The sequence below is a fragment of the Sinocyclocheilus grahami genome, unplaced genomic scaffold (genome assembly GCF_001515645.1).
Source record: "Sinocyclocheilus grahami isolate Dianchi unplaced genomic scaffold, SAMN03320097.WGS_v1.1 scaffold507.1, whole genome shotgun sequence".
Classification (NCBI taxonomy): Eukaryota; Metazoa; Chordata; class Actinopteri; order Cypriniformes; family Cyprinidae; genus Sinocyclocheilus; species Sinocyclocheilus grahami.
The window spans coordinates 123577-147576 of record NW_015505686.1 but is presented as its reverse complement, the minus strand read 5'-3'; the positions used below and the strand labels follow the sequence as shown (position 1 = coordinate 147576).

General features: G+C 35.5%; 1 protein-coding gene and 1 long non-coding RNA gene across 2 annotated transcripts in view; both read right to left on the bottom strand.

Annotated features, from left to right (window-relative positions):
- The window catches only part of LOC107554570 (trafficking protein particle complex subunit 9-like), a 171180-nt gene that overhangs the window by 25877 nt on the left and 121303 nt on the right, over positions 1-24000 (bottom strand). The window lies entirely within an intron of this gene.
- LOC107554577 (uncharacterized) lies at positions 2796-23400 on the bottom strand. The gene is made up of 3 exons (XR_001605068.1): positions 23293-23400; positions 5064-5069; positions 2796-2805 (listed from the first exon to the last, which is right to left on the bottom strand). It is a non-coding gene; the product is annotated as an uncharacterized lncRNA (long non-coding RNA).

Sequence of the window (24000 nt, the reverse complement as noted above, 5' to 3'; positions counted from 1 at the left end):
ACTTCAGAATTAAAACCTAGAAATTACACTAAGAAAAGTCCAATATACCTTGTTAAAATGAAGAAATTTTTCAATATTGATGTCTGACAGCCTTCTCTTTTTTTATTTTTATTTTTAAATTTTGACATTTTGAATGACGTGTTGTGCTTTAGGGTTAATGGAAATGTCCATTAAAATCTCAAGAACACACAATTTACTTGGAAAATCCTATAAATTCAAATTATTTCAAAACTTTTTAGCTGCAGGGTCTGTTTAACGGCCAAATCGTACATGTATGCAAATGATACAAGGTATTAAACGGCAGAACAACAGTTCAAAGACAATTAAGTTTGTTAAACACATCTGGCACAGACATTTGAAGTAAACTCTATGGGTCTCTAGAGTAAAGAGGTTTGTTACTGCCACAGTACCACATACTTGTCTGGATAAGGCTTTCTATACTGAAGAATGTCTGTACACCCAGTACTCCTTTAACACTAAGACTCTATTGGTGCAGTGACGAATGTTCAAACTGTCTCGACTGAGAAAATACAGACTCCCATACTAACACACAGTCCCAAAACTGGAAAACTTCATAAAAAAAGTTGTACTATTTTTTACCTAAAACAACAGTAAATACCCTTCAGATACCAGATCAGATGACATGAGAGTTATAACATTTAAAAATTACATTTCAGCCATTTTATCAATGGCTGGTTTCCATGCCCACCTGCTTCGGAATCTAAAAAATAGTCCTTTCCTTCAGAGAGTGAGTGTTTTTTTGTCTACTCTGAGACAAAGTTTTCAGACTTTCTGTGGATGATGTACATGGTGAAGCAGAAGCTGATATGAGTGAAGCTGTCAGGACTGGACATGTAATGAGGACACACACATCACAGACACCAGCACACACATTTCAGCCTGCAGGTTAGAGAGTTTTTATGCCACCTAAACAGAGAGTCTGCCCAGATAATTTACTCAAACTAAACAATAAAAACAGCTCATTCAGAAGTCACAACTTTGAGTTTATAACATATGACCACCCATATTTGAATATTCACCAATTTGACCCGCCCTGATGATTGCTAGTGTGGATTTTAACTAACATTAAAAACAAAATGCTAACTAAAAAAAAAATGCAACATAATAAAATGAAATAAAATAGAAAGTTGGAGAAAAACTCAAAATCCAGATAAAATGCAAAACTAAAATAAATAAATAAATAAAGTTGAGGAGAACAATTTAAACTCCAGAGAAAATGCATAACTAAACAAACAAACAAATAAATAAAAACGTGCAAAAATAAAAAATTTTTTTACTAAACATGCTGAAATAAAAATGAAATAAAATAAGAAATATGGAGGAAAAACTCAAAATCCAGAGAAAAATGCAGTACATAAATAAATAAACAAACATGCTAAAATAAAATAAAATGAAATAAATCCAGAGAAAACACTACACTCTTAAAAATAAAGGTGCTTCAAAAGGTTCTTCAAGCGATGCCATAGAAGAACCATTTTTGGTTCCACAAAGAACCATTCAGTCAAAGGTTCTTTAAAGAACCACCTCTTTCTTACCTTTTTGTAATCTGTAATTTGAATCTTTCGCCACAAAGAACATTTTGTCAAACAGAAAGATTCTTCAGATGTTAAAGGTTCTTTATGGAGCCATTTAGACAAAAAGGTTCTTCTATGGCATCGTGAAGCACCTTTATTTTTAAGAGTGTACTGAACCCATCTCATGACACTGTGGTCCTAAACAGAGGTGCAAGAAAACCCATTTTAATAAGTTCATATAAATAACCAAACACTTTTACGACATGACATTAACCATAACATCAGTTTACAACCAGTAGAGAATGACAAATCATAAAATTATGCTATTGCTCCGACAAGTTAAAAATATAAAGCCCCTAAATGGTTTTGCTGTCCTTGGATGTTAAAAGTCAAAACAACAACAACATTATCCATCATCTGCTGCTGTCTCAGAGCGCAAACTCATGTTACCGCAGAGAGCTATGGCAAAAAACAGCCAAAAATTCAGTTCGTTCCCACCAGGACGTGTCCTTCACAAAACAGCTAGACTTCCTGAAGCCTGCAGGGTTATAGATCTATAAAACAACTGAGGAACTGCAGATCATAATCAATAAATTCTGCTTATGAAGTTTAAGGAATGAACGCAAAAGGAGAATATTTGAAGACTCTGAAAAGGACAAACACAGCAAAAGTATCATAAAATCAGTCCATGTGACCGGCACTGTATATTTACACATACAAAGCTTATTGTGTGTCTTCTTCAGAAGACCTGGAATATAGTGCACAAGTAGTGTGGACTACATTAATCATTCTATGATCATTTTATATTTTCTTTGTCTTTCTGGATCTTAACAGACATGGCCATTATAGAAAAAGTGTCGTCTAAAGATTCTGCTGAAAGCCATACAGGCAGTGGTGGACAGTAACAAAGTAGTTTTTTTAAGTATCTGTACATTACTGGAGTAGTTTTATTTTGAGTAACTTTTACTTCACTACATTCCAAAGCACAAGATCGTACTTTTTACTTCACTACATTTCATAAAACTTATCGTTACTCCTTATAATATATCACGTGCTCCGAGACGCAGAAGCGGTGTCTGATTCATGAACGAACTGATTATTTTCAATGAACCCGTTAAATCGGTTCGCAAATCGCACCAAACGATTCATTCATGAATTAGAATGATCCGATTGCAGCTGCTCTCGAGTCAAATTATCCGTTTAGTGCGAGTCTCCAGTGAACTGAATTCACAAGTAACAACCGGGAGATCTTGTGAGCGCGCAACTGATGCTGCTAAAATAAGTTGTTTGTAACTGTTAATTGTAACTGAAAATCATATTTAGGTCAAAGCTGTCAGTTGTTTGTGAACTAAATCTGCTGTAAAGGGTGATCTGTTTAAGCCCACTGAAATGCTTGATGCAGACACATTAACATCAGAGTCTCTGTGTTTTAGGTCAAAAAAACATTAAAATAACACAGATTATATCAAATAACTCATGCACGTTCATCTTCTCCGCTGCTGTAACGTTAGCAGTTTTACTAAAATGCTATGCAATTAGCCCTATGTGACATCTGTTTTTATATTGTTTGTCAGCACACATCGCCTAAGTTACTATGTATCTGGATCAACTAGCCGAGTAGTCAAATATAAATGTTTATTCATAACCATGCTGAAAATAAGTCAATAATGTTAGCTGATGCTAACTGTCTAGCTAACGAGCTTGCTGGTGCTAAATTGAGGTAATTTAAAAAAAAAATAAAGTCCAAATATTTGTATTCAACCACCTTGATAGATTACATCTGAGGGAAAAAGAAAGGATGTGATGTTCAGAACATGGTAACTACAGTAATTATCAATGTGGGTAGTGATGCCCTCTGGGGGCATTTGGCCGGGGTGTTTTTACACCACAGACTAGGTTTGAGAAGAAAAAAATCATTATGAAAATCTAATATTTTCCTTATTATATTCATTATTTCCTTATTGGTTATTTTGGGAAAATCCCAGGTATTTTGAGCAGTAGGAAAAATATATATGCTATATAAAAAAATATATGCTAATATAAAATTAAATGATAAAAGTAGCCTATATAAAACTGCAAAATAAACATTCATCTATCGGTACTTTTAACTTAAGTACATAAAAAATCATGTATTTGTACTTTCACTCAAGTAAAATTGAAAACTGAGTACTTTTACTGGAGTAATATTTTATTATACGGATCTGTACTTTTACTCAAGTACTTGATTTGTGTACTTCGTCCACCACTGCATACAGGTTTGGAACAACATTGGTGGTTATAACAACAGTTTTTTTTTTTTAGGTGAACTACTTAATTAAAGAGCTAATCAGCTCTGGAAACATGACTTGTGTTGAAATTAAAAAAGAGTGACACAGATCAACCTCTTCTTCTACTCAAAAAAGAGCAAAAAGAAATAATAAAAGAAAACATATCAGCCAATGAAGTAAAGTAAAACATAAATATATAGACACACACTCACACACTTGTGTTTATTTCCTTCATTATATGGCATGAGTCATAAGTGAGACACAGGATGCACTGATTGCAGGTCTGGATTTGTCTTTAATTGCAGGCCTTGTCTCAATAGTACATTAATCCACTGTACTTGAAATGCTACGTGGGCTTTACAGCCAGAAAGTGACTTATTGCCCTTTGCTGTCCTAGTCTTACATTTACACACATATAGGAAAAAATACCTTGCATGACTGGAGCCAAATGTATGTAATACATGTTTCATATTAGCAACTCCAATATGTTAATAAATAGAATCTTATTGCATAAGTGTTACACTAACACATTTTTGGTCTTATTGTAAATATACTGTATAGATTAAAGATAGAATTAAGTGCAAGACATAAAATTTGAAAGTTGATGAGAATAAGTCAATGTTATTTCTTTAAAAAAATAAAATAATACTAAAATAAAATACAATTAAATACAGAGAAAATTTCAAAAATGTATAAATAAAAGACATGAAAATAAAATAAAAGCAAAATCTAAAAATGTTAAGGGGAATAAGTCAATGGCCAATTTATATATTTTTTCACCAAATATTCTGTTTCACTCAGAATTAAATGGGTTGTATATAGATAATATGCCACTTACAACGCACATTCTCCATACACATCCAAAGCACACGTTCACACACATGCACACCGATTTTTAACACGTCTAGCCATCAGAGTCGATGACCTAGTGTGTCCAATCATGGCCCAGCCATTAACACAACACATCCGATCATGTATCTAATCAACCTCCCAATCACAGCTTTACTGTCACAAGACAGCCGCTAATGGCCACAATTATCAGCGCTTACTAACTCATCTGACCTCAGCCTGGAATGAACGACGCTAGAAGTCAATAGGAAACTGTAGGTGGATCTGAGCTGATCACTGTCAACAACTGATTACGGAAGCTAATGAAAACATTCTTCATTAGAAGAGCTGCATATGGTTAGATACTGACTTCCCCACCACCATCTGGATCCAGTATTTCATTTAAAGAAAAGTGAAATTACTTTAACCGCACGAGTGGCTTTAGGTTTACAGCTGTTGTCGAGATTAATTTACAATTTCAAAGCTGAAGCGCAGAGTAAAAGTGAACACAAATGAGTACCCTAAAGCCCCCTTTTTTCATTAAGGTTAAAATACTTATCAAATTAATAATTCAGACTCTAAAATTTGATCGGATGAGTCACACTGTAGAAAAGCCTGAATGACCGCATATTAATTCAGTTTAAAGTTGTGTAGCCTAACGCTAATGAACTACATTATATGGTGGATTAATTGTTACATTCATTTAATTATTAAATAATGTAATATTTATTACACATTGGTGTCTTTTGTTTTTATAAAGCAAAAAGCAAAGCCAAAAAGGTCTGCGATAGTCAGGGGGAACAAATGCAAACCAGTTGGTTAAGGTTTCAGACAGGTGTTTTCACGCAGTTAGATCAGTAGTTAGCATGTTCGGCTCATTTACAGGGACGTCATGGGACTGATGAACAGAGAGACCACAGACGAGAGCATCTGTTAACGACGGCTGCTTAATAATAACTTGGCTGCATTGAAGAAGAATGCTCAAGCCATCCCCTGTAAGCACAAACAGATCATGTCAAACAGCTAATGAGAGGTGGCATTCTATCAGAGTTTTTAATGCTTTCAGGATTGTAACAGGAGCACACTAGCACAAGAAATAATGTTTGGTCCCGAACAACACATCCCGTCTAACCTAACATTTCTAACCTAGGGTTGTTGAGGTTTCCTAAACAGATATGATGTGACAGGCATGTTATGTCCTTTCTGAAAGCAAAATGTGAGAAGCAACACATTAGCCGATCAGGCAATATGCTTATTTGATGGGTTTTGGACCAATGAGATTTCTCTGTGAACAGAGCTACTCAGCACTATGTGACCAAAAATAAATAAATAAATAAACAATAACACATCAGTCAGAGTATGTACTGAACTCAATGAAGAACTTCTAAAAAATAGATTTTAATAAACAAAAAAAAAATTAAGTTTACATATAACATAAAATAACATATAAAATAATAAAAAAAAGTTACCCAACCTTTCTTTCTTGAAATTTTGAACGCTATGCATTTTTATGTATATTCTGCAAATAGTCTGTTCTTTGAGTATAAAAAGAACAAAGTATTAAAAAGCAAAACTATTCAAATAATACTAAAAAATAGAAAAATATAAATATAATATAAATAATTACAATTTAACCAAGTTTTCTATTATATATATTATTGTGTATGCTATGTATTTTTATGCATATTCTGCAAATTGACAAAACAGAAACCAGTGACACATCTGACAGCATGCACTTTGCGTATGTACTGAATTCAACTAAGAACTTCTAAAAATAGCAAAAAATAAATAAAATAATATAAACATAAAATTGTATTAATTATTTAAAATAAATATACATGAAATCAAAACTTTTTTATGCTATGTATTTTATGTATATTCTGGAAATTATATAGCTTATACTAACAAAATGTTAGATTTGGATGGAAGATGGAAGACTTCTGTCAGGGTTCTGTCACTTCGGTCTGGTGTAATTCATGGTTTTGTGACAGAGCCCTGACACTCGCGTCATGTCATTGTTTTCATGTGAGCGTGCGGCTTCGAGTGTGCTTGAGCCGTGCACTCTTGTCTGCGTGTACTGTTTCATGTTGGAGCGTGGTGTTCAGATCCCGGCACTCATGTCTTGAGTTTCGTGTCGGGGTCCGGACACTCACGCTCCATGTTCTGTCTGTTGTGGGAGTGTGCGGTCTCGAGTTCGCTCGGCCATGCGCTCTTCTGTCCACGTGTGTTGTGTTTTGTGAAGCGCGCGGTTTGTGTTCAGCCACGTGCTTTTCTTGCTGTCTTGTGTGAACACGCGGCTTATGAGTTTTCTCATTAGCTGCGTGTTCGTGTCTCTTGTTCTAGCACATGGCTTGTGATTTTGTTTTGCTGGCCATGTGCTTGTGTTTTGTTTTGTGTGAGCACATGGCTTTTTGTCTTTGATTCGGTGTGCCATGTGCTCATGTCAATTGTCTTGACCCGTCCCATCTTGTTACCTGATTATTAGTTAATTTGTCCCACATGTGGTCCCTCATTACCCTCCTCATTTGCTCTCCATTTATGCTCCTTGTGTTTGCAGTCCTGCGTCAGTTCGTCATCGTCAATCCCTGGATGTGTCCAGATCCTGCCTTGCCTTGCCAGCCTGTTTTTCCCCCACAGGGTAGTTTGTGTTTCTGTTTGTTTATTTTTATTACCAATTAAAAACCCTTTTTCTGCAATACTGAGTCCTCGCTCCATCCTCTACCCAAGCCCTTGACAGCTTCTTGTTTATAGAACTGCAATTGAATTTGCATAATATGCATAACAATAAATATTACTTCAGATATTAGGTAAAATAACCTATTTTAAACTAGTATTTAGTATTTTAAACTCAGTTTAGTATTACATTGCTTTCTTTTTTTACTGGCCTTGTTGCACTGCATTTTGGGATTGCCTTGTCTGCAAAGGATGCACTAAAATAAGATATTTTAGAGGACAACATCATAATGCTGCTCACGTACTTGTTAAACCAACCTTTGCACTGGGAGTGCACCTATAACACTTTAAAATGCAGGTAAATAGAGCTATTAACACTGAGAAAATAGACTGTTTTGGCTACATTTTTTAAAGCCACACCATACATTTAGCTGCTGTCGAAACTAACAGTGAGTGCAGTTATTATCTGTGGAAGTGTACAGACATAGAAGAGGAGGAAAATTAAATTACAAGACTACAATAAAGAAAACAGTGGACAAAAAGGGATGAAAGCAGAGTACATCGAGTCCTTTCATTATTCTGTCTCCAGACAGTTTAAGCTTCGCTTTTTGACCTTAATCAGTTTTGATTAAGTGAATTACATCACAACATTAAAGGTCTCTCTCTCTCTAATTGATCAGAGGCAGGAAGTTGCAGAGAAAGGGATAAAATACTGATGACAATGTCTGCAGTGATTAAGAAACATAAAAACGACACATCAAAGCCGAGAGGTCGAGGAGCACGTTTGATGCCGCTTCACAGACTCAGAGGTGAACGCTTGCACTTTGAATACTTGGTTTCGATGAAAAGGAGGAGGTAGAAACACAGAATACTGATGGGAGGAATCAATGCGAGCAAGTAGATGTCTGATTTGCTAGATCTTCAGTTAAATGGTTACTACTACGGTTTAGTTGCATAGGATTTCTTTAATGCATCTTTTTAATAGCTACAAACATGTTGTGTGATTCATAGTCTGATTCATGCACTACTAGTGATCTCATTCCTACAGTGTGATACTATTGGGTAAACTGGCAGTGGGTGGAGTCACACAGACCAAAACAAAAACAGACGTTCATACACGGAACACACGTTTCAAAGCAGAATAACTGGCTGTAACATTGTTTTTCAGAGAAACAAATATGCGAGCATACGAGCATGTTTCTTAAATATCTGCAAAAATATTATTGTATTTTTATGTTTTAGTACACTCAAAAAATTACATACAGCAACTTTAATACACATTCCTGGTGTTGTGAATGATTCATCGGTGCATGTTATTCTAAATAAAACCAAATAATGTTTGCCTAATCTTTAATCCAAATTGCATTACCAACGAAATGGGTTTCTAGTTATGGCTGAAACCGAAACAGTCATACTGAGACCATTTTTATAATATACTGTATTAAATTCAAGTTTCGTTCAGATATATGTCACATTATAGAAGTAAAACGGGTTGAAAGTACTGTATCAAGGTCGTTTTCACACTTGAACATGATTCCATCCGTTGCAGGTCTCTGTTCACATTGTACACTGAAAAACAAATTAGAAAAAAAAAAAACACGAATCGTGAATTATAGCTTAAAGATACCCAATTTTGTGCGAATCGGACAAACAGCATAGACACACAGAGAACACGTAGAGATGGATATGCAAATGATCAACTGATTCAGAATCAGAAGAAACATTAATTTTGATCTTAATAAAGATTCCAGATTTATAGGCAAAAACTGCGTTATAGCGCCACCTTGTGATTGATTCTCATCAAATTTAATACACAGCTTAATTGAGGCGCCTTCCAAGTATCTGCCATTTTTCGTAATGATCGGTCATTCAGATTTGACGTAATAAACTGCTGAAATTTTATTGGCTGCTGGCAGCCACGTTTGTTTGATTATCAGAGTAATATTTGAAGAATGTCACTATTTGCCCCCAAAAAGTGGCATACTCATTTTTAACTTGATTGTTCGTATATATTTAGTACCTTAAGGTATTAATATACACCCTTTATGGGTAGACACAATACAAAGCAATAGTTTTAGTGGAACTGCCTCAGTGACAAGCTGAAGGTACAATTTTGCCCATTATCTGCACATATTTGTGTGATCAACGACAAGGAGGGTAAAATCAAACTGAGGTTTTGACCAAACAACTGAAACAAGAGGACTTTAGTGTGGTTCCTTCATGAAAACCACTTTGACAAACCAACCAACTGACCCAGACTCATCCGGATCACATCGAAAGCTCTAGTGTACTGTGTGTTAAAACTGCTGGAAAGTAGCAGACGGATGATTTGAATACTCAGCAGCGCAGAGCTCAGGAAATAGATTTGACATCACAGCGCTGTGAGTTCAGTTCCCCAGTGGTGAGTCTGAGTAGAGTCACTTAACCCTGAGTCCCGGAGCAGGAGAGCTCCTGTTCAATCTCCAGAAATTCATTTACTGGGGAAATGACCTTGTATAAAACCTGATCCAACCAAAAATAGAGTCATTTCCACTTCTTTTCCTACAGAAATGGACCAAAATGCCACATTAACTAACTATGCTCCAAATTATTTACATTAAGATGACCCTACGGGCCAGAGCAGTCAATGGCTCATTTTTCGGAAAGTATGATGGACCCATTATATTTCTATGGATACAATTTGTCCCGCAGACTTTCACCCAAAAAAAATAAATTAAAAAATTATATATATACACTGAACAAAATTATAAACGCAACACTTTTGTTTTTGCCCCCATTTTTCATGAGCTGAACTAAAAGATCTAAGACTTTTTCTATGTACACAAAAGGCCTATTTCTCTCAAATATCTAAATCTGTGTTAGTGAGCACTTCTCCTTTGCCGAGATAATCCATCCACCTCACAGGTGTGGCATATCAAGATGCTGATTAGACAGCATGATTATTGCACAGGTGTGCCTTAGGCTGGCCACAATAAAAGGCCACTCTAAAATGTGCAGTTTTATCACACAGCACAATGCCAAAGATGTCGCAAGTTTTGAGGGAGCATGCAATTGGCATGCTGACTGCAGGAATGTCCACCAGAGCTGTTGCCCGTGAATTGAATGTTCATTTCTCTACCATAAGCCATCTCCAAAGGCGTTTCAGAGAATTTGGCAGTACATCCAACCGGCCTCACAACCGCAGACCACGTGCAACCACACCAGCCCAGGACCTCCACATCCAGCATCTTCACCTCCATGATCGTCTGAGACCAGTCACCCGGACAGCTGCTGCAACAATCGTTTTGCATAACCAAAGAATTTCTGCACAAACCTGCAGTGGTGGTTGACTTTCTACAACTTTCTCCCATCTCCCGCCTGCATCTCTGGCGCTCAGCCACAGTGATCTTTGGGTTCTTCTTTACCTCTCTCACCAAGGCTCTTCTCCCCCGATAGCTCAGTTTGGCCGGACGGCCAGCTCTAGGAAGGGTTCTGGTCGTCCCAAACATCTTCCATTTAAGGTTTATGGAGGCCACTGTGCTCTTAGGAATCTTAAGTGCAGCAGAAATTTTTTTTGTAACCTTGGCCAGATCTGTGCCTTGCCACAATTCTGTCTCTGTGCTCTTCAGGCAGTTCCTTTGACCTCATGATTCTCATTTGCTCTGACATGCATTGTGAGCTGTAAGGTCTTATATAGACAGGTGTGTGGCTTTCCTAATCAAGTCCAATCAGTATAATCAAACACAGCTGGATTCAAATGAAGGTGTAGAACCATCTCAAGGATGATCAGAAGAAATGGACAGCACCTGAGTTAAATATATGAGTGTCACAGCAAAGGGTCTGAATACTTAGGACCATGTGATATTTCAGTTTTTCTTTTTTAATAAATCTGCAAAAATGTCAACAATTCTGTGTTTCTCTGTCAATATGGGGTGCTGTGTGTACATTAATGAGGAAAAAAAATTAACTTAAATGATTTTAGCAAATGGCTGCAATGTAACAAAGAGTGAAAAATTTAAGGGGGTCTGAATACTTTCCGTACCCACTGTATATGATATTTTACTTTAAAGTTCCCAAAATAGAGCCTTATCTGCCCCAGGAGCCTCCAGCCAGCTAATTTTCTTTCCAAACACTTCTCTCCTCGGACAAATCAGCAACTGTACAGTGGAGCGCTGCCTGCAGCCAGTGAAAAGCTTTCATTGCCCAGCACACAGGTCTGTGGCTAATGGCTGCCCTCATCATTACACACCCTGCCATATGATGGAGGCGGGTATCGCCATGGTGACATATGCCAGGTGATGCAATGTGAAGTGAAGTTTCCATGAAAAGTCTATTTATCAACCGAGAGTACCTACAATAAACCAATCATAAACAGCCTACTATCTATCCATCCATTTTGTCCATTTGTCTGTCCATCTATCTGCCTATACATTTATTCATCGACCTGTCTATTTAACCATTTATCTATCGTCTATCTGTGTATCCATTAATTTGTTCATCTATCTATCTATCTATCTATCTATCTATCTATCTATCTATCTATCTATCTATCTATCTATCTATCTATCTATCTATCTACCTATTCATCTATATATTTGTCTATCAATTTTGTTCATCTGTCTACCCAGCTACCTGTCTATCCATCTGTTTGTCTTTCTATTTATTTATTCATCTATCTATCAATATGTCCGTCTATGAAGCTATCTATCCATTTGTCCATCTGTCTATTCATCTATCCAGTTATCTATAGTCCTGTCTATCTATCTGTCTGCTTATACAGTACATCTATCCATTTTGCCTATCTGTCTACATTTGCCTGTCTATCCATCTATTTGTCTATCTGTTTATTCATCTATATTTGAAGACTTCAGATGCAAAAACCTCCAAGTCCGTTTAAGATTTTTCTGACATTTTTTAATTTAAATGAGCATTTTTATCAGGCTCCTACGTTTAGGTTCAGTAATTTCATATTAATGGCAATGAAAAGGATATTAGTCAGTTATTGAATACCTCATTTTCAAAAATGTTCAATGTTACTTTCATAGGAGCCTACTAAAAATGCTAATTTAAAAGAAAAATCCAATGAAGATCAACTTAATTTGTCAATCTGTTTGCCCATTTGTATATCCATCTATCCATTGTTTATTTATGCATCCGACTATCTATCTATCTATCTATCTATCTATCTATCTATCTATCTATCTATCTATCTATCTATCTATCTATCTATCTATCTATCTATCTATCTATCTATCTATCTGTCTGTCTACATTTACCTGTCTATCAATCTATGCATCTATCGGTTTATATCGATATATTTGCCCATTTATCTATCCATTGTTTATTTATGCACCTGTCTATCATCTTCCTGTCTATCCATCTACTTATCTTTCATCTGTCTATCCATCTATTTGTCTATCTGTTTATACATATATTTATTCATCTATCTATCCATTTGCCCATCTGACTATCCATCTATCTGCCTATCTATTTATTTGTATATCTATCCATCTGTGTCTATTTATCTATTAGTCTATGTATCCATCTGCCTGTCTATCTATCTATCCTCCCTCCTTCCATATCTCTATGTGAAGTGTTTGCGTATGGTGGCTTCACATCTGTTCAGCTCTGCTTTATCAATGTTTCATTCAGTTGTACAGCATTTTACGAAGCCTTTCATAAACACAGTGCCAACCAGCAGACGTGACCTTTAGATGAATCGACTGGACTGATGATAGTCTTAACAGCTGCTCAGTAATGGTACTAATTAATACAAATTATGCCTTTTGATGGAGATTAACAGATTTGGTCGGAGCGCGGACATCTGCGAGTGGAGAGATGTCAGAAGAGAGAAAATGCATAATTAAAAATCAAAAGATCTAGACTGCAGTTCTCACAATTACAAGGGAAGGATCTGCAGACTCATGCAGAAATGAGTGTTTTCTTCACCTCGCATCGCCTCGCGAACCCCTCCCGTCATGAATAATTCAGGTCTCGTCCGCGGCACGTGAGAGTGAGCGCTCCAGAAATAGCTCACGCTGCTAAAAAGAGAACAGAGGCTCCAAATTTAGTCCGCCTGCTTTCATTATTCACTGCACACGGCAGGAATGAGCAGGGGACCAGGAATTATGGGATGCTTTTAGGTCAAAGTCGCAGAATCGCACTGCTCGTTAAGCGGTACAGACAAGGGCTTCTCCAGGAACATTTATTTATTTCGAGAAAGAGAATGGGTAAAGGAAAAGGAAAAGGAAAAGGAAAGAAACGGGGCATTGCAATGGCAGATGGAGCTCAAAATATAACTGTTGTAAACATCAGTACAGAATGGACAAACAGCCCTGTTTGCTCGAACCCAGATAAACACGCAGATCTGTTTACCGAAACAACACATAAACAAAGAGATCAGTGTAATTTAACTAATGAATTAAATCACAAATAGATTGTGCCCCTAAAAAAAGAAGCACTATAAACAATGTCATTTGAAGGAATGGAGATGGATTCATCCATAATATTAAAGCCAACATGAAATGGCATTCGCAAACCATTTTATTTCTGTAATGTATTTCTGATTGAAACCTAATATTTAAAAAAAAAAATGCAGGGTGAGACTTGATTTTCTCCAGAAGACATTGTTTTCCTCTTTGAAATAACATGCAACATTCACAATAATAATACTTTCTTTATAAACGTTCTCGGTTTTGTCGCAAATGATTAATCAGTGCACATTATTCCGGGGTCAGTTCTGATTTTATGTTGCTTTTAAATGTGTGAATACGCTGACTTCATTCCAGCAGAGATTTACTGACACAACTAGTCAACTGGAACCCTCATTTAGCACACCGTTAGTTGTGCCAAATGAAATGAACTGCACTTGCAACCAGAATATAAAGCTGGAGCGCACGTCTCTGCGGCCCCTTGACACCCCGTGAGCCGCTCTCATCATCTAGAGCAGGAGGGGAAGAGAGAAAATTAATCATTGTCTTCACACACAGCCTCAACTGGAACACAAAACTACCTGTCCTCAAAAAAAACACAAACTGGAACAAAGAGAGCTGAACTTCTTTGAAAATATGCTTAGAAAATCACTTCACCACACAAACCACTAGCTAATATCACATACAAAACATCCTTAAACATTAAAACAATCAGGAAAACCCTTAAAAGGATAGTTCACCCAAAAATGAAAATTACCCCACGATTTACTCACCTTCCATTTTCATTTTCCAGATTTGCTAATGATTATATTTTAGCATTATTAAAGCATTAATAAACTTTAGATGACAGCAAAGACCATCTAAATGTAAAAATACATGAAATGAGCATGTACAATCTAGGATGGATGGATGGATGGACAGAATGCCAGTCGTGCCTGAACATTTCATGAAATTGAGTATTTTCACTGCATATTTTAATTTGTTTACTGGCCAACTCTTAAGCTACTCAATTACTCCTGATATTATGTGGCATAATTATACAGCATTGCTAACACTAATAAAGACTTCAATTTCAGTCTGTTCTTCAAAAACAGCTATCATGTGACTTCAGAAGACATTAAATATAGTACATAAATGATGTGGATGACTTATATGGTCCTTTTTAAAGCTTGATTGATTGTAATTCTATGGGAAAGCACGGAAACCAGTCTTTTCCTTTTGCGTTTTACGAGAGCAATTAAGTCGAATGGATTATAAATGATGACAGGGTGAACCACTCTTTTAAATAAAAAAAGCGGATACTTATTCGCTCTATATGACAGCCTAGCTAAAACACCAAGGCTAGAAAAGTGAACAGTCAAATCATTGAAAATATGACACTAAAAGCACTGCAAACAAATGACTCATGAAATCATCAAATAAAAAATAAAAAAACGGCTGCATCGCATTCTCTCTCTATAGCCAGGTTTGGTTTATTTATCTTTATTTATCAGTTGCTGTTTGTCTAAGATTTAATTTAGGCTACAATGAATTGCATGTCCTTTTAGCGAGTGAATGCAGCAGGTGAAGTGGTTTTTGCTACAGGTGTAAGACTATTGAACCGAGCGTGCTGTGCCCACCATGAATGAATAAACACACACACACACACACACACACACACACGGTTTGTCTCTCATTACAGATAATTGCGCTGCTTCTGTAAAGGGGTTTTAATTAGCCAAAACAACAACATCAGAGAGATTATGGGGCCGTGCAGATGTCCGCTTTCTCTCCGTGTCTCTAGACTGAAAGATCAGACTGAAAATAAACAGGTGGTATCTATGAGGACAGCGAGTCTGTTTGTATCATGATCTGTTCTGAAAGTCTTAGAGCTGTTTAACTGTGACCGCCTTCTGATAGCACTGTATAAAGACATCACGTCGCTTGTGAATGTATCTTTATAGAATAATTTATAATATATTTAATCTCACAAAACCTGTGTGGCGCTAATAACATACATTGGTAGCCCCCCCCAAAAAACTCAGCTTTTCCATCACAGCAATAAATCACATTTTAAAATACATTCAAATAGAAAACAGTTAAAAATTTTTATAATATTTCACAATTTCACAGTTTTTTCTACTCAAATAAATGCAGCCTTAATGAGCATAACAGACTTCTTCCACAAACGGTGACAAATCTTAATTGTTCCAAACTTTTGGCCACTAGTGTATTAATCTACAGAAAATAAATTTGTTTAGCATTACCACTAACAGGACGTGGCTTTTCAGACCGAGCTTGTGTGTCGATAAACCCCTTTACGGCTGAAGAAGTATGTTTTTAATTAGGAAAGCTTTGCATAAGGGGCTTACGGTAGTTTGTGATCACGACAGGCCTCGTAATTATTTATGCATGACGTTGAGACCTTGGCGTTATCTGCGTAAGGGGGATTTTTTGCATGGTGGCACATTGGAGGGTCTTGCGTGCTCAGGCGTCACTCCATAGGAAGGCATCATAGCTGGAGTGTGAGTCTACAGCAAATGGAAAATACTAGTGATGGACGGTAATTAGATCCCCTGTAAAGGTCTCAGGACATCTGAGGGCTCAGATAATATGGTTTTGATACACTGTTGGTTTGATGAAATTCTTTAAAGAACCATCAATGCTATAAACATATTTCTCCTTAAGCATGTATGTCCACAAAAGAGCATTTCACAACGATACAATACGAATAATTCATGCTAGTCCACCTGTGGATGAGGAATTCAGACAGGGTTGGTATGAAGTATTATGCTGCCTTCAAGTCTTCACTCAGAAAGTCAAGATTTCACCTAAAAATGAACAATCTGTCATTATTTCTTTCCAAACTCTCATGACTTTCTGTCTTCTGTGGAACACAAAAAGAGAAATCCGTCTTTTCCATTCAATTTCAATGAATCGGGACAGGAGCTTTCAAGCTTCAGGAAGGCAGCCAAAGCACCATTATAGTATCATAAAAATGGTCTATATGGACTATATTCTTTCTTCTGAGCCATATGTTATGCTTTATGTGATAAACAGATCAAACTTATAGACTGAAACTCTTCCCTTGCAGTGAACTTTTTCCTTTTTTGCTCCCACTTCTCATTCACACTCATTATATTGAAAAGAGAACACAGGATATTCTTCAAAGTCAAGCAGATTTAAAAATGCCATGAAAGTGAGTAAATAATGTTACGTTTTCATATCTGGGTGAATGATTCGTTCAAAAAAGAAATCCTCTAGTGAAAGTATTTGTATAAATAAATAAATAATAAATAAAGTATATACGTATATATACACACTACAATTCAAAAGTTTGGGGTCGGTAAGACTTTTTATTTATTACATTTTTTTTAAGTTTCTTTTTGCCTAGCAAGGCTGCATTTATGATAAAAATACAGTAAAAACAGTAATATTGTGAAATTTTATTACAATTTAAAAGAACTGTTTTCTATATGAATATATTTTAAAATGTAATTTATTTCTGTGATGCAAAGCTGAATTTTCAGCATCATTACTCCAGTCTTCAGTGTCACATGATCCTTCAGAAATCATTCTAATATGCTGATTTGCTGCTCAAGAAACATTTCTTATTATTATCAGTGTTGAAAACAGTTTAATATTTTGTGAAAACTGGATATATATATTTTTTAGAACACTTTGATGAACAGCAAGTTCAAAAGAACAGCATTTATTTGAAATACAAATCTTTTTGTAATATTATAAATGAATTCCCTGTCACTTTTAATCAATTTAATGCACACTTGCTGAATAAAAATATTAAATCCTTAGAAAGTAAAATCTTACTGACTCTAAACTTTAGAGCAGTAATATATATCCATGAAAAGGAGATTTTACTACTTTACTACATTTGAACAGAATATCAAATTTAAATTAAGCTTGAACTTGGAACATGGTGCTTTAGCTTGACACATTGAAGAAACACATCTGCCAACCTGTGAAGAGTCTTCCAATCCTCAAAAAATTCAGCATCAGCCACTTTTTTCTCTTATTCTGCTATGCCAATTAGAGTGTCACTGCAACAGGGACAATGCTGGAGGCCGTGGGTGACTTTCGGTCCCATCCACTAATCCCTTCCCATCATCCTCCAGCGCGCTCGATCATCTCAGACCACGGTGCAGAGACGTCGCCCTGGATCAGATCCCGCATGGATGAACCTGCTGAAGCAGCACCCGTGGAGGAGGCTCATGCACTGCGGGGTCACGCGGGACCAGTGCTGAGGTGTGCGGATGTCACCTAGCAGTCAAAAACCTTTCTGACAGAGCCGCCCTTGATGTCACTGGACATTAACATCACAGTTCAGCTTGATATAGCTGTCTTTGTTTGATTAGATGAGACTCGAATTGCCCTGCTCAAAGTGACAGTGACTAAAAGTAGATATAAACAATAGCAACTTCCAAAAAACCAGAAAAGTCTCATCACAATCGATAACAACGTAATTTAATAAAAGGGTCCAACTATGGCACAAGTTCATCCGTCAAAACTTAATTAACCAACAACCGTAGACAAACCTCACTGCAACAAGATTTTTCTCTGAAGTCCTCACTGTCACAGCCTAGGAACTACTACAGATTAGAGGGGAAAATAAATACATTTAAATAATTAATTTATTTGTTTAAACTATGAATAAACAATCATTTAAAAAAAAAATAATAAAATAAAAATAAATTAATTATTTAGATTATTTAAAATTATTTAAAATAGTAACAATTTTGAAAAAAATTATTCAAACTAAAATAAATCAATAAAAGAACAATTTATAAAAAATGTAATTCATTAATTAAAATAATTAAAATATATAAATAATGAAAACTTAATGGATTTGTTTAAACTTGTAATAAAAACATTATTGAAAAAATAAAATATTTAAAAAATAAATAATAAAAAATACAAATTAAAAATTTAAATACACAAATGTATTAATTTAAAATACATAGAAATATTAAAAACAAAACCGGATGGATGGAATGACAGAATGAGCGATAGATAGAATGATATATAGATAGAATGACGGACGGACGGACGGACGGACATACGGACAGACGGACAGACAGATAGATAGATATTTTTTAATGAGAATGTAATCCTGAGAACAGAGCATTAGGTTCAGCTCTGTCACTACGTAAAATTAATTCAAATACAGTTAAGAAATGAAACAATATATGCATTCAGGTCCTTTACCAGTACAGTGAAGCATATTAACCTGAAAGAAAATAAAAATCAATACCTTCCCCCAAAACAGCTCATAAAACTGAAAGACAGGGAGCAGAATAGTGAAAGACAGAATTTCAGAGTAGAAATGAACATCAGCTTAATGGTTTTATCTGTTGTAGTTCTCTGTGTATCAACAGATCCTCACATGTGAGAAACTCAAAACCAAAGAATTGGCTCCCCATCAATTCATGAGTGTGAATTTGAACTGGCCACAACACACATGAAGCTGAACCGAGATGACAGGAAGAAGAATTTACTGAACAGCAGCTCTCAAAACAATCCCACAACAGAAGAACAAAAGTCAGAATAGCTAATGCCCCAGGTGATCTGTTCAACATTTCTGTTTATCTTGCATGACTCTTCATGTTATTTGGCTCTGTTTTAAAGACTTAGAGAGAAATTAGAGCTGGATCTCTGCTGAATCACCAGCACCTGAGTTGTTGATGAGAAATTCAACAAAAACATAATAGAATGAAAACACGACTTTCTTTTGAGTTGTCTTTGCTAGCTACTTTATAAAAAAAATACAAATAAATAACAAGCAAACAAATATACAGCACAATCAGTGAAGTCTAATTCAGAACAAATGACTCTTATGAACTGAATTAATCTTTTACAATGATTCATGACCTCAGAAATGACTGAACTGAATCTGTCTGATGAATCCTTTATTGAATTAACTCACTGAATCACAGAGTTTTCAAAGAGTTTTCAAGAATTGTAAAACTTTTCAAATTTAATTATATTTAATAATATACCGTCTGAATAATAGAGATTTGGAGATGTGAATTATTCATAAACACAATATATGGAGTATTTATCATTTATATTTTAATTATATATATATATATATATATATATATATATATATATATATATATATATATATAATAGAGAGAGAGAGACTTTTCAAATTATATTATTATTAATAATTTATACATTATTAAATATAATTAAATATGTAAATACAAAATTCAATAGGGATTTTAGTTTCCTACCTTTCAAACATAGATTATTAATTTTATCCAGTAGTTGTACAAATACTCCATATATTGTTTATGAAAAATCATGTCAATGTCATTTTACTTCTAGGTTTATATTAGATCTACAACTCTTCATCTTGTTTGTGACCTCAATTGAAATTCAGTAACTGAAAAGAATTTAAAATGCAGTTTTTTTTTTATTTAAAATGCATCCCGGTGCAGTTTGAAAATAAAATAAAATCTTTAATCTGGAGGGTCAACTACAACCACCAGACACACAGGACGAGGGTTTGTTTGATTTCGTGAGGCACCTGTATCCTGCTGCATTAGAGAGCTTCAACTGTGGCCCCCATCATTTCCAATGAAACCTCTTATCACACCTTATTGAAATGTCATCATATCCAGTGTATAAAAATAGCAATCGAGACAACAAGTGTAGCTATCAGGCATCTATCCTGTTAATGGATAGCGTCATAGGCTGAGAGAACGACACACAAATAAATAAACCTGCCTGAGCAGCGATAAACAGCATTCAGCAGCGAGAAGAACATGAACAAAAAAATCTGTATCTTTGTCAGGGTCTGATTGTCTCACAGCAGGCTCCAACAAGAGGAACAGAGATGAGATTTCAACTGAACTGAACAAATGAACACATTAATGAAGTGAATGAAGCCAGAGACAACAATTAAAGCCCTGCAAAGTTCAAGCTGTAATATTTCTACTGGAATAAAAGCAGAAACGGCTGCAGGCAGTGGACGTAATCATCATTATCGTGATTACACAATTAGACATCAGAGGAAAAGTTATGCTGCATTACAGCACTGCTTGACCCCGTGAAACCTTGGGAAATTTTAACACCATCTGTTTGGGGTTCAGAGAGAGGCCTTTAAAGAAAAGCTTCACCCATAAATATAATTAGATAGATCGGTTTAAACTGCTTTCAAAGACTGAAAACAAATGCTGGCTCATCTCTCTCCTCCTCTTCTGCAGACCATTCAAATCATCTCAGCAAAATAAGAACAGAACCAAAATACAGTCCAATCAATTGCTTTGAAATGAGAATGACAGGTACAGTATTACGGACTCCTTCGTCAGAAAACATCTGCTCTGTCCCAAAACCTAGTGAGCTGCCTTGATGTCTACTTCCTATACAGACAGCTGCCTTCTGAGGACACATCCCAACTGAAATGACATCTCATCAGTGACTGATTTAGATGCACTACATAGGCAACAACCAGTGAAACACATGAGAGACTCAACACAACATCTTGTGAAGCCAAAATCCATATAACCTCTCACATCAAAATCCACCAACATATTGGTTTAGAACTGTTTTGGCTTGTAAACGGTGCTTGATCTGTGCATATTTCTCTCCTGATTCAGACGAGACAACTAAGACAGCAATATTATGGATAGAGGACTCAATATTTTAGCCAGAAGCAACAGTTTTGAGTCTTAATGATGGGTTTGTTTCTTAATCGATGGAATGGAGTGGTGTGGATTACTTGTGGATTATTGTGATGTTTTTATCAGTTGTTTGGACTCTCATTCTGACGGCACCCATTCACTGCACAGGATCTATTGGTGAGCAAGTGATGTAATGCTAAATTTCTCTAATGAAGAATCAAACTCTACATCTTCAATGGCCTGAGGGTGAATGAACTTTCAACAAATTTTTGGGTGAACTATCCCTTTAACTGAGAATAGAGGAGACACTGAACAAAGCTAAACATTAAAACTAAGGCCTGTTTCCAACATCTTGCAAGCCATAAGCAATGCATTTTCATTTCAATTCATTTTACAACATCACACCGCACTAGCTGAGCATTTAATGTAAGCCAAGCACTGAAAAACATGCATGTACACATAACAAAATATATATTGCAAAGAAGTAAGATTTAATTGTTGAAAGCACAATGTTCGGCCTGCACCCTTTTGCTTTCTTTACAACTCACACCTGAAGCAAAAGTCGTGTCCTCTTTATTTACCACAAAGCAACACACAAAAAGACACACAGACTCGAGACAAAGCTGTTTGATGTCAGGATGTCGAGTGCTATCAGGCAGACAGATGTCAACTGCTTCACGTGCACTCCGCGCCTCAATGTTATCGCTCACTCAGACACACGCCGGCCAATGGCTAAACGAACCAGTCGCCATGGCGACAAGTGTTCCATCGACTTTTTAAAGATGTCACAATATCGTTCCCACAGCGAGTGGCAGAAACACAAATACTAATATTCTGCATTAAACATGTGCATTCTCATGGTCTGAGTATGTGAGAAAAAGTCACCAAATTAAAAAAAAAAAATCCCTACATATTTGGAATTCAAAAGACGTGTTTGCATTATATTTCATAACTTCATCTGAATGTAAACCCACCTAAGCTTGCATTGCCTCTTCGTCTTTGTGGAAGAATCGGATTCAATGAAACCAGATGTCTGATCAAACAAAATGAAAATAGAAATGTCTGGATGTCACAGCAAGAAACCACCAACACAAAAGACATGATTTCACAATGAAGATGACACAGGATGGAAAACCTGATGGAAAATGTTTTATTTTTTTATATTTTATTTACTAGTTGTGCAGGTTGATTGCATAGCTGCTACTACTAGCAGACTACTTCAAGAGACATACACAGAATTCTAACTGTACTAGTGCACATGTCAAATAACCCTTTGTATACAAGACAGTCTTCATTTGTGTGCCACTCAAAGTGTTGCTGAATTTCTGTGGCCCTCAAAATACTCCAAGATGGGTCAAGATAACCAGTGACTCTAGTATTAACCACAAACAAGTAATTGTTTTAAGAAACATGTTTTTAGGAATGAAGCAGCATGCAAAAAGATAAAGCAGAAAAATGGCTAACCAAGTTAACTTAAATTATCACAATTTTTTGCTAATTATTTTATGATTATTATGCATTGATTTTATGAAATGATTTTAATATTGTTAAAAGAAATAATTTTTAGTATAACATTTGTATTATATTCATGTTAAAAATATAAAAAATTGGTTATATTATTAATATATTATTCTGGTTATATTATTAAATGATGTAGCAATAAAATAATTTATATAATTCAATTTATATATATATATATATATATATATATATATATGTGTATGTATGTATATAATTTTTTATTTTTTTCCCTCTCAAAATAACCACTGGAGTCAAGATTTTTTTGTTAGGGATTACATTTTACTTAAGGGAAATATAATAATATTTTCATAATGACTTATTTTTTTTAAACCTAGTCTGTGGGGTAAAACGCCCCCGGCCACTTGAGGTAAAATGGGCATCACTTCCCACTATGATCATCAGTTACCATGTTCTGAGCATCACATCCTAAAACTAAATTTCTCCAAATCTGTTCCAATGAACAAACAAACTCAACTGCATCTTTGTTGGCCTGAGGGTAAATTTTAAGCAAACTTTTATTTTTGGGTGAACTATTCCTTTAATAACGTAAGACATAACAGAACACATAACATACATAACCGTTTAGAAAAACAACAACAACAACAACTCTCAATGAGTTATTTCAATGAAAAAAAAAACATTAAATGTGACACAGTGTCACACGGAATTCTGGGAATGTCAATTTATGGTGTTTCAACTGTAAATTACAAGATGGCTTGTAATTTTTCACTTCCAAAAATGGTAAATATAACAGTATTATACTGTAAAATTACAAACCGGATTCCAAAAAGGTTGGGACACTGTACAGATTGTGAATAAAAACAGAATGCAATGATGTGGAAGTTTCAAATTTCGATATTTTATTCAGAATACAACATAGATGACATATGTTTAAACTGAGAAAATGTATCATTTTAAGGGAAAAATAAGTTGATTTTAAATTTCATGGCATCAACACATCTCAAAAAAGTTGGGACAAGGCCATGTTTACCACTGTGTGGCATCCCCTCTTCTTTTTATAACAGTCTGCAAACGTCTGGGGACTGAGGAGACAAGTTGCTCAAGTTTAGGAATAGGAATGTTGTCCCATTCTTGTCTAATACAGGCTTCTAGTTGCTCAAATGTCTTAGGTCTTCTTTGT